This window comes from Engraulis encrasicolus, unplaced genomic scaffold (assembly GCF_034702125.1).
Source record: "Engraulis encrasicolus isolate BLACKSEA-1 unplaced genomic scaffold, IST_EnEncr_1.0 scaffold_73_np1212, whole genome shotgun sequence".
NCBI lineage: Eukaryota > Metazoa > Chordata > Actinopteri > Clupeiformes > Engraulidae > Engraulis > Engraulis encrasicolus.
The window spans coordinates 127,501-139,439 of record NW_026946071.1 but is presented as its reverse complement, the minus strand read 5'-3'; positions in this window follow the sequence as shown (position 1 = coordinate 139,439).

Sequence of the window (11,939 nt, the reverse complement as noted above, 5' to 3'; positions counted from 1 at the left end):
ATACAGTATACCCACTTCAAAAAATGCTCAATTATACAGTATACCCACTAGGGTGCATCAGTTGCCCCCTATGAAAAGATATCGCCTTGGCCTTTAGTAAAAATGTTCTACACCCAGTAAAAACACACTGTGTAAAACATTTTGAAATTTGGATGAAGTCTACCGGGGCCACCAGCCCCATGAAAATAGAAAATAATGGTGATAGTCAGAATCTTGGAATAGAAATGGACATTTTGCTGCATAAAGCTACCCAATAAAAAACATATTGTCTCAGCTCTGTGATAAAAATGTTCTATGCACAGTAAAATCACTCTGTGTAAAATATTTAGAAATTTGGATGAAGTCTACCGGGGCCACCAGCCCCATGAAAATAGAAAATAATGGTGATAGTCAAAATCTTGGATAGAAACAGGGCTGGACTGGCCATCTGGCATGGCGGGCATTTCCCGGTGAGCCCCGCACCCTCGTGGGCCCCCATTTTTTAATTTTTTACATTACTGAAAATAGGGGCCCATGAGGGTGCGGGGCCCATGGGTGAGTCAGTTCTCCGGCACTAATAATAATGAGGGGGCCCCCTTAAATCCAAAAGTGCCCGGGCCCTATTTTTCGCCCAGTCCAGCCCTGAATAGAAATGGACATTTTGCTGCATAAAGCTACCCAATAAAAACATATTGCCTCAGCTGTGTGATAAAAAAATGTTCTATGCACAGTAAAATCACTCTGTGGAAAATGTGTTGAAATTTAGATTAATTCTACTGGGTCCACCAGGCCCATGAAAATACAAAACAATGGTGATAGTGATGGGCAACCTGGATTCCAAAGTCCAGTGCCACATATTCCAAATATAGGCAATATAATGAACCAGCTGACCCACTGTCAGTATCAAGCAAGAGATTGCGAAGTTGTATGACTTTTGTGTGCTTCACCTGTGGGCCTACAGGATTGTACAGGTAGCTGTTAATATCTGTTATTATATGGTTGTGACGTCATCGGTCGAATGCTCCATTCATTTCAACGGGGCTCCCCAACGTTCGCACGTCTGTTATTTTTCGATAACGGACGGGTTGGTCTATAACAGACCGCTGTCAATGGCAACAAGACTTTTCACTGCTAAAGCGACTTTTCAACAAGACTCTAATCAGCTGCTGTGATAGACAACACCTGTTGTCCTGGCTACCTGTTGCCTAGCGGTGTTCCACAACGGCACTGTTTTGTTTTGCGCAGCAACAATCTTAACATTAAATAGGCCTAAAGAAATGTCCCCGCCATGTGTGAATCATTTAAGTATATCCATATGATAAGCGGGTTAACTTTCGGCGAGTCGGTCGCTTTGTGGAATAGCAGCACTTCAGAGAGAACAAGACCCCTCCGCTCCGCGTCGGGGTCTAAAGATTCTCTCTGTCGTGCTGCTATTCCACGGTAGCGACCTTCTCGCCGAACGTTAACCCTTACGTGGAGCATCTGTACTAAAGCTGTGAATGCTCCTTGGAATGACTTGTGTTTTTTTTTAAAGAAATCCCTGCAGTAGTTCAATAGAGTACATACAATACAACTGTATGTGATGTTGGAAAGAGTGGCTTCCCAAAACGTGTACTTAAGTGGCTTCTAGGTATGTCATGGGTATCACCAGGTCCAGAGTCCATTGCCAAGGGCCTCTCAGGTAAGTTATGGTACTCATCTGATGGAGTAAAGTGAAATACTACCACAGGCGATGGGATAAAGAAATAATGGCACTCTTCAATACAGTTGTATTGGCTGCTTTGTAGCCCAGGCATTCCAAGGAACATTCACAGCTTTAGTACAGATGTTCCTCCATGAATTGTAGGCCCACAGGTGAAACACACAAATATAACAGTCATGCAGCTTTGCAATCTCTTGCTTGATACTAGCAGTGGTCCAAGGCAGCAAGGAATTGATATTGTGTTGCAAAAGAGCAAATTTGCCTAAATATAGCAGTTTGACCATCCGTCTGTCCTGAGACTGAAGTCTGTGTAAGTGGATCAACTGAATACACAACCTGCTTAGATATTCCTTCTGTTTGTGCTCCCAACACAGGTGATCTCACTAATTACCTCATCAACCTGGCTCAAGTGGTAATTAGGCTCAGCTGGTTCATTATATTGGCTGGGGCAAATGTGTAATGCGGTTTGTCCACCTCTGTTTTAAGACAATGGCAAACCTAGATTCAAAAGCTACAATCCAGTGCCACAGATTTCAAATTACCTGGTTTTACCTGTCCAATTGCCCAAACTGGAAAGGTAGAACTAGGTATGTCATTTGGAATATGTGGCACTGGACTTCAGCTTTGGAATCCAGGTTGCCCATCACCATCACCATTATTTTGTATTTTCATGGGCCTGGTGGACCCGGTAGAATTCATCTAAATTTCAACATATTTTACACAGAGTGATTTTACTGTGCATAGAACATTTTTATCACAGAGCTGAGACAATATGTTTTTTATTGGGTAGCTTTATGCAGCAAAATGTCCATTTCTATTCCAAGATTCTGACTATCACCATTATTTTCTATTTTCATGGGGCTGGTGGCCCCGGTAGACTTCATCCAAATTTCAAAATATTTTACACAGTGTGTTTCTACTGGGTGTAGAACATTTTTACTATAGGGCCAAGGTAATATCTTTTCATAGGGGGCATCTGATGCACCCTAATACCCACCATAAAAAAGTAGACTACACCGCTGGTGTCATCTATACGCAATCCATGATGACATTGTTGGGTAGATAGACTGGAGCTTGTAGATACTGAGACTTAAAGGGACACTGTGTGAGATTTTTAGTTGTTTATTTCCAGAGTTCATGCTGCCCATTCACTAATGTTACCCTTTTCATTAATACTTACCACCACCATAACATTTTAAATATTCATTCTGGAAAAATTGCACTTTTCATACATGAAAAGGGGGATCTTCTCCATGGTCCGCCATTTTGAATTTTCAAAAACAGCCATTTTTAGCTGCAAAAATGATTCTACTTGGACCATACTAGAAAATATGTATTGCTCAGCAAACTTTCATGAAAAGATGCAATTTGGCAACAGGCAGCCCAGTTTCAGTGAGCAGCATAGTTGCAGTACCTTTTTTGACCATTTCCAGCAGTGTCCCTTTAAAGACTGGAGCTGGTAGATGCTGGAGTCTTAACTGTCTGTTGTTATAGCAGCCATGATGTTGTTATTTTGTTTATAATTATAATATTGTAAACCTATATAACACTGATGATACTAATGATATTATTTTATAATTATGATATTTTGAACCTATATAATGCTGATGATAATTTATAATTAAGTATAATATTGTGAAACTGGATGACATTGATGATATTATTTTATTATCATATTGCGAAACTATAAAGCACTGATGTTGTCACTGACATTCTGTATCCTTTATGACATGAATGTACCTTCTCTGTCATTGTGTGTTTTAATTGTGCCTGTGTGTGTGCGCGCAAGCATGCCTGTGTGTGTGTGTGCGCGCACACGCCTGTGTGTGTGTTTGTGTTTATGCGAAGAAAGGGGGTGGCGGTGGTTGTTGGTTTGCTTGTGTCTGCATGTGTGTGTTTCTGCGTGTGTGTGCTGAGGTTGTTGGTTTGTGTGTGTGTGCGTGAGTGTGTGAGACAGGATGTGGCTGAGAAAGACACGAAGACAGTTGCCAAACTCTCACACACACACACACACCCACACACACAAAACAAGAGAGAAGACACGGAGGTGGCTGCCGCAATGCAGCACAACACACAAACCAACAACCGCCACACACACACGCACACGCACACACACACACACACACACACAAGGTAGGTGCACAGGCATCAGAACATTGTGCAATGTGTGCGGAAAAAGTTGTCAAAAAAAAATAAACGTATGTGTAACCTGTAAAACAATAATTAAGAATAAATGTAATGAAATGTATTAATGTGTGTGTGTGTGTGTGTGTGTGTGTGTGTGTGTGTGTGTTAATATCATCTTCATCAGTAGTGGGGGAAGTTACCTTTCAAAAGTAGCTTTCAAAAGCTCTACAAGCAGCAAGCTCCGAGAATATTGATAAATGAAAAGGTTTCAAACCGTGCTTGTCTCGTAATGGACACAGATAGGCATCAGTATTTACAGAGAATACTCTCTCTCTCTCTTGTCTCCCTCTCTTCTCTTTTTCTATATCCCCTGTCTCTCTCTCCAAATTCGCTTCCTGTCCACCTCTCACACTGTCCTATCAAATTAGGGACTGTTCGTTATTTATTTTTGGGGTCGCCGGAAGATGTCCACCTTTGATCGTCAAATTTTGCATGACCCTCCCCTAACGAGCTTCAAAACTTTGATGACCCTCCCCGCGACGCCGTCAAAAAAATGCATGACCCTCCCCTATGGAGAAGTAGTAAATAGCCATATTCTACCTTATTTTTTATTTTTTAGACAAACGTTGATTGACCAACGCTGCTGCTAGATACTGGATGTTATTGTAGGCGCCCTCTTGAAAACTATAGTAGTCTACTTCACGAACGCGGGGGCATTTCATACATTTATAATTTGATTTAGCTTATGATAACTTATGATAGCTCTTCGACACAACAGAACACAACGGGGTATGAATCTGTGATCAATTTTAGCTAAATGGAGAAGCGTTTCTGAGGCTATGTTACATCAAAGCATACAAACAAGGTAGGAATGCTTTTTTCTAATAAATGTGCCAAACATTTTTGGATGACCCTCCCCTAGCCAGCTTAAAAGAAATTGATGACCCTCCCCTCAGCAATGAAAAAAATGACGTGACCCTCCCCTATTTTCTTCCGGTGACCCCGAAAATAAATAACGAACAGTCCCTTAAGTCAAAAAAATAATCTTCAAAAAAAAAAAGAAACTGGGAGAAGAGGAGGACTCACCTTCGTGCGCCCGAGTAGAAGGCAAAGAAGGGCTCACAGTGACATCTGCCGATCGGAAAAGTAACGTGCCGCCGCATGTTTTACAAAGATAAACTAGCCTTAATGTGAGATTGGTTTACTAGGCTACAGTGCTTCATGAACAAATTTTCCGTAGTAACGTGTTAACGTTTACGTTACGTTACATTTACGTTACGTTGCTGTAGTGTGTTACTTTGTAACGTGTTGCACCCAACTCTGACCTTTATATATCGTTAATATGATTGTTATAAACAAAATAACATAAAACCTAACGACATAACACACACACACACACACAAGCTGCTAAGTCCAGGATATGAACGGTTACCAAGACCTGGTGACGTGGGGGGGGGGGGAGGGGCAGTCCCTGTTTAATCGTATTTGTGTGTGTGTGGGAGGTATAACGTGAAATGTGCAGAATATAAATAGTCACAAGACGTGCAGGTCAAGACGTGTGTGTGTGTGTGTGCTTGTGTGTGTGTCAAGACGTGCAGGTCAAGACGTGCGGTCAGTAGACATGAGTAATGCTATTACAATAGACAGACGTGGGGGGGGGGGGTACAGTGTGTGTGTTTGTGTGTGTGTGTGTGCTTGTGTGTGTGTGCGTGCTTGTGTGTGCGTGTGCGTGTGTGTGTGCGTGCGTGCGTGTTTGTGTCTGTGTGTGAAGTATTACGTGAAATGTTGAGAATAAACAGTAAATGGACACTAATGCTATTAAAATAAACTGTAATGCTATTATGATATACTGATTAGCAAGGCAAGTTTATTTGTATAGCGCATTTCATACACAGGTGCAACTCAATGTGCTTCACAAAACTAACAAATGCAAAAAGAAAGGAAACAGGGAAGAAAGAAGGAAATAAATTAGAGTCAAAGCACATTTAAAAAATTAAGACAAAATATAAGGTAATAATAATAATAATAATAATAATAATAATAATAATAATAAAAATAAAAAATAAACATAAACCTAAAAAAAAAACTGATATATAATTTAGCATCTGAGAGCAGCTTTGTCTTGAGTAGACAATACGAATGCTATTATAATATACTGGTCAGTGGACATCACTAATGCTATTCAAATATACTGTGTTATTAGCAGGCCGTGTGTGTGTGTGTGTGTGTGTGTGTATTCCTTGGCGTTACCATCTCAGAGGACCTCACCTGGGACAGTCACACCCAGCGCATTGTTAAAAAAAGCCAGCAACGTCTGTACCACCTCAGACGATTGAGAAAGTTTGGGATGAGACCCAAGATCCTGAGGTCGTTTTACAGAGGCACCATTGAGAGCATTCTGACGGGGACCATTATTGCATGGTATGGGAACTGCTCTCAAGCCAACAGGAGAGCTCTTCAGAGGGTTGTGCGTACAGCTCAGAACATATGCGGCTGTGACTTACCCTCCATACTGGAGCTGTTAGAGGGAAGGAGCATCAGGAAGGCAAACAAAATCTTGGCTGATCCTAGTCACCCCAACCATGAACGGTTTACTATATTACCATCTGGGAAACGGTAAGCCTGAGTCTCACACTACCAGTTTCTTCCACTAAGCAGTTAGATTAGGCCTACTGAATTCATGCTGAAGACAACAAGGCACTTTCTTTGCACTTTTTTCCACCCCCCTCTCTTTTTTATTTTTATTTTTTAAATCTTTTTGAGGACACAAGAAAAACACAACAATTTTTACTCTTTATAGGCTTCAAACCTATAATAAGACGTAATAAACTAATCTTGAATCTTGAATCTTGTGTGTGTGTGTGTGTGTGTGTGTGTGTGTGTGTGTGTGTGTGTGTGTGTGTGTGTGTGTGTGTGTGTGTGTGTGTGTGTGTGTGTGTGTGTGTGTGTGAGAGAGCAGTAGTGTTATTAGCAGGCCCAAAGGGTGGTGACAGAGGGTGTGTGTGTGTGTGTGTGTGTGTGTGTGTGTGTGTGTGTGTGTGTGTGTGTGTGTGTGTGTGTGTGTGTGTGTGTGTGTGTGTGTGTGTGTGTGTGTGTGTGTGTGTGTGCGAGAGATATTAGCAGGCCCCCAGTTAGTGGTCAAAGGCCCCACATCAGCCCCTTCTGGTGCACACACACACACACACACACACACACACACACACACACACACACACACACACACACACACACACACAAGGACCCTTGAGGTACTGTAGGCCGTGCATCTGAGCGTTGAGACACACAAACACACACGCCAGACACACACACACACACACACACACACGCCAGACACACACACACACACACACACGGCAGACACACACACACATGCCAGACAGACAGACAGGCAGGCAGACAGACAGTCACACACACACAAACGTCAGACACACACACCCTTGTCAGCCCCCGTCTTGGGACTGTGAGAGTCGACACACACACACATACACACAAACATTAGAGTCGACACACACACACACATACACACACATGAGAGTCGACACACACACACACACACATACACACACACATGATTTAGAGTCGACACACACACACATACACACAAACATTAGAGTCGACACACACACACACATACACACACACGAGAGTCGACAACGAAAGGTGTGAAAACCTGCTCCTGCTGTTTCCGCACGCACAGCAGTTTCCCACGACAACACACACATAGCACACACACTCACATACAGCACACACACACACATAGCACACACACACATAAACGCACACAGCGCACACACACACACACACAGCACAAACACATACCTGTACACAGCAGACTCACACTCACACAAACACACACAGCACGCACACACACACACACACATATAAGCATGTACACACAGACGCACGGACGCATGCACACACAGCATAGACATGCACACACACAGCGAGCACACACACAATCTCTCTCTCTCTCTCTCTCTCTCTCTCTTTCTCTCTCTCTTTCTCTCCCTCTCTTGCTCAGAGCACACAGGTGCACACATAAACACACACACAGAAACACAGATGCAGTCAGAGACGGTTGAGAGCAGCAGTGTGTGAGAGGGCAGCGAGGAGCTGTGTGTGTGTCAGAGGGCAGGCGGACGCGCTGAGAGGGAGTGTGTGTGTGAGGTGCTGTGTGGTGTGTGTGTGTGCTGTGTGTGTGTGTCTGTGTGTGCTGAGAGGGAGTGTGTGTGTGTGAGAGAGAAGAAACGTCAGAGCATTAACAGCAGTGCGTGTGTGTGTGACGGCAGTCGGAGACAGTTTGTCTGTTTGTGAGAGTGAGAGGACGTTCACAGGAGTGTGTGTGTGTGTAAGGGTAGAGTGTGTGTGTGTGAGAGAGAGAGGGCCATCAGATAACGTGAGTGTGTGAGGGTAGAGAGTGTTAACAGCCGTGTGTGTGTGTGACGGCAGTCGGAGAGAGTTTGTCTGTTTGTGAGAGTGACAGGACGTTAACAGCAGTGTGAGTGTGTGAGAGAGAGAGGGCCATCAGAGACCAGGGCCATCAGCCGTGTGTGTGTGTGTGTGAGAGGGCCGTGATGGAGGCTGTGTACTTTGGCAAGATGAGCAAGCGGAGTACGGAGCGACTCATGGAGACTCACGGACGAGACGGCAGCTACCTACTGAGAGACAGCGAGAGCGTACAGGGAGTGTGCCAGGTAATCACATGATTATTATTATGGTTTTTTTTATTATTATTATTATTATTATTATTATTGGTAGTAGTAGTTGTAGTAGTAGTAGTTGTAGTAGTAGTAATATGATATAGAGACGACAGCAAGAGCGTACCAGGAGCTCTGTGTCTATGTGTCAGGTAGGCCTACACTATTACGATATTATTATTGGTAGTAGTAGTTGTAGTATACAGGGAGCACTGTGTCTATGTGTCAGGTAGGCCTACACTATGATTATTATTATGGTTATATTATTATTAAGCGGGCTTGCAGAACAAGGCCCGATTATACTAATCTCTAAGTTTGTTTATGCTTGCTTGCTTGCTTGCTTTGTTGCTTTCTTGTGCAGGGCAGTAAAAATAGAAAATGGATCTCCTCCTAGGCCTTTCGAGATAGAGACACCGTTCAAACACTAAAACGACCGGCTCGGCTAGTAATATTAGCAGTAGTAGTAGAAGTAGCAGCAGTAGTAGTAGTAGCAGCAGTAGTAGTAGTAGTAGTAGTAATAGTAGCAGTAGTAGTAGTAGTAGTAGTAGTAGAAGTAGCAGCAGTAGTAGTAGTGCTGTATACAACTTTTCTAGAGATCTACAGTAGGGCTTTCCAGAGGTGTGTGTGTGTGTGTGTGTGTGTGAGAGAGAGAGAGAGAGAGAGAGAGAGAGAGAGAGAGAGAGAGAGAGAGAGAGAGAGAGAGAGAGAGAGAGGGAGGGAGAGAGACAGAGAGAGAGAGAGAGAGAGGAGAGAGAGTGCGATGGAGAGAGAGAGAGAGAGGAGAGAGGGAGAGAGGAGAGAGGGGGAGAGGGAGAGAGGGGAGAGAGAGAGAGAGAGTGCGATGGAGAGAGAGAGAGAGAGAGAGAGAGAGAGAGAGAGAGAGAGAGAGAGAGAGACAGAGAGAGAGAGAGAGAGAGAGAGAGAGAGACAGAGAGAGAGAGAGAGAGAGAGAGAGAGGTACATCAGCTCTGAAAGGTGAAGTGAGAGTATTGAATAGACATGAGTCTGAAGTGAGAGCATTGAATAGACATGAGTCTGTCAGTTAGCTTCCCCTCTCATATCAATACTCATGACCTCACAACTGCTTTGTCTTTCGTTACCATTGTCCTTCGTTCATTAATTACTTTTTCTTTCGTTACCATTGTCCTTCGTTCATGAATTACTTTGTCTTTCGTTACCATTGTCCTTCGTTCATTAATTACTTTTTCTTTCGTTACCATTGTCCTTCGTTCATTAATTACTTTTTCTTTCGTTACCATTGTCCTTTAACATCTCCCCTCTTCAGCATCTCCTGACTGCACAGTAATAATACAATACAAATACACGTACATTTCTAGATACATTAATGTTATTATTAGTAGTATCATTATTATTATTATCATTATTATCATCATCATCATCATCATCATCATCATTAATACTGCTTTCTTACTTGTTTCCTTTTTAATTGGTCATTATTTGATTAGTTTGTTCTACTTAATTTATTAATGTAAATTGTAATGAAGCCAAATGGCTATAACAGTCTCAAATCACACCATAAAGGAACAAACATTTCATATCTAACCCACTGACCCAGCCCACTATAGTCTAGTCGTGATTTCATGAACCCAGAAATGTTGAGTACCCTAAAGTTTTATTGCAGAAATGCCATCTATAGGTCAAATGAAGGGGATTTAGCTTGGTTGCCCAAAGTTGCACTTTGGGCAATTTGCATAATTAGCATTAATATATTGTTAAGGTAAGGACTACTACTAGTGAATAGGCTTAAAAAATTAAATTGTAGATATCACCTTGAAACTTTCTCAGTTGATTACTGACGATAAGAGAAGAAAAAAATGTATTGGATGTTTTTTGTATTTTGATGTTTAGATATGCAAATGAGGGCATGCATCATTAACACTCAAGCGACCGGACTGTTTTTGTGACTAATCTGACCAACCGGGGTCATTTATGACCCCAGGGAGTTTTTAGAGAAACACCACTATATCAATTAATTTTTGGGGATCATTACAAATTTATTTACATCTTGGACATACTTATCCCTCATCTAAAGCAAAAAAAAATGAATTTGAACATTTTATTGTTTTGCTAAAAAATTGTCAAACTTACATACGTATATGCTAATTATGATGTATGCCCTCATTTGCATATGTAAACATCAAAATACAAAAAACATCCAATACATTTTTTTCTTCTCTCATCATCAGTAATCAACTGAGAAAGTTTCATGGTGATATCTATCATTTACATTTTTTAGCCTATTCACTTGTAGTAGTCTTACCACAATAATACTGTATATTTATGCTGATTATGGAAATTGATCAAGGTGAAACTTTGGGAAACCAAGCTAAATTCTATCCATTAGGCCCATAGATGATATTTCTGCAATAAAACTTTAGGGTACTCAACATTTCTGGGTTCATGAAATTACAAGATCAGAGAATATGGTAATTTACATAGACAAAACCATGTCTCAAACATATAACCTTATGCACACTAAAATGTTCTCTGAAACTTTTTTCTGGACATTGTAGCTGTGAAAAGGTGTCTTCCATATGTATTTGAGCAAAGAAATAATTCAACTGATGCTTCAGCCTTTGTATAGCCATATAATAAGGAAAATTCAAAAAACGCCATTGATTTCTACACTGATGACTTGTTTCCTCCCTCTTTGTTCATCAGGATGACTTCCATTTCATATTCTCATCATGTGTCTAGGACCACTGTGCCATGATATCAACAAATATGGAGCAATAACAGAGGAAATGTTACCTGGGTGCCCTCACAATATGCTTTGTTGGCTATTGCAGGGGTGCCCTATTTATTTATATAATATATTATATTTTAATACTATAAATGTTTATATTGTGAATATTTTAGGTCTGCTGACCATGGCCTGCCCCAAGACACAAAATACAAAAACCAGAGTTTGACAATTACAACAACAATGGACATCATAATGTTGAGTATCTCATGGATCCTCTCGGGGTCATAAATGACCCCAGAGGTGTTTTGATTATAAATCCCACATAGATGGTCCAAATCTCACGAAAATCATTCTCCGCATGCACAACATATGTATTGACAAACTCCTAGAAGGATATGTTTTTCTGATGAAAATTGCAGAAATGGTGTATGAAAATATGTGCCTGGGGTCATAAATGACCCCAGTCGGTCGCTTTAGGGTTAATTATACACTAATTTGCATACACACGAAATCAGCTTTGCATGGTAAAACCAGACTCAAAATATTTTTTCTGTGGGTAAAATTTGTATATTTCGGGGTTGAATTGGTGAAAACCCTCTGAGGAACCTGGTCAAGAAGATGTTTTGACATGGATAGATTATCGTGGAGTCTGTTAAGGGGTTTTAACTTTACGGAAGTGACAAAAGCACCAGACTTTGCACGGTGTTTCTTTAGGGTATGTGTAGTA